This window comes from Sinocyclocheilus grahami, unplaced genomic scaffold, assembly GCF_001515645.1.
Source record: "Sinocyclocheilus grahami isolate Dianchi unplaced genomic scaffold, SAMN03320097.WGS_v1.1 scaffold380.1, whole genome shotgun sequence".
Lineage (NCBI taxonomy): Eukaryota > Metazoa > Chordata > Actinopteri > Cypriniformes > Cyprinidae > Sinocyclocheilus > Sinocyclocheilus grahami.
The window spans coordinates 890,828-891,377 of NW_015505559.1; the positions used below are offsets into that span (position 1 = coordinate 890,828).

Below are 550 nucleotides of genomic sequence, written 5' to 3' on the forward strand. Positions count from 1 at the left end.
TGATCAGACCAAGTGGCCTCTGCATTTCAAAACCAGACTTTGAATTATGCCCATTTTTTGGGTGCTTGGGCATTTTCTAGAAGTTAAAAAGGCTTAGCAGAGGATGGTTTCGATCCATCGACCTCTGGGTTATGGGCCCAGTAGACTTCTGCTGCGCCACTCTGCTATGCACCACCCCAAAATGGTACTCAAACCCACAATCCCTGGCAGTTTAAGATCAGGCTGTTGATGTCGCCCTTGTTGGGGGAATCTGGCATTTTTCTAGAAGTTAAAAAGTCTTAGCAGAGGATGGTTTCTATCCATCGACCTCTGGGTTATGAGCCCAACACGCTTCCGCTCCGTCACTCTGCTATGCACCACCCCAAAATGGTACTCAAACCCATAATCCCTGGCAGTTTAAGATCAGGCTGTTGATGTTGGCCCTTTTTGGGGGGCTCAGGCATTTTCTAGAAGTTAAAAAGTCCTAGCAGAGGATGGTTTCGATCCATCGACCTCTGGGTTATGGGCCCAGCACGGTTCCGCTGTGCCACTCTGCTGTACGTCAAACCAG

The 550-nt window shown here is 48.9% G+C and overlaps 1 non-coding gene across 1 annotated transcript; it reads right to left on the reverse strand.

The window, feature by feature from the left end:
* Nucleotides 1–464: 464 nt before the first annotated feature.
* On the reverse strand, nucleotides 465–536 carry trnam-cau (transfer RNA methionine (anticodon CAU)). The gene has a single exon. It is a non-coding gene; the product is annotated as a tRNA-Met (tRNA).
* Nucleotides 537–550: the final 14 nt, after the last annotated feature.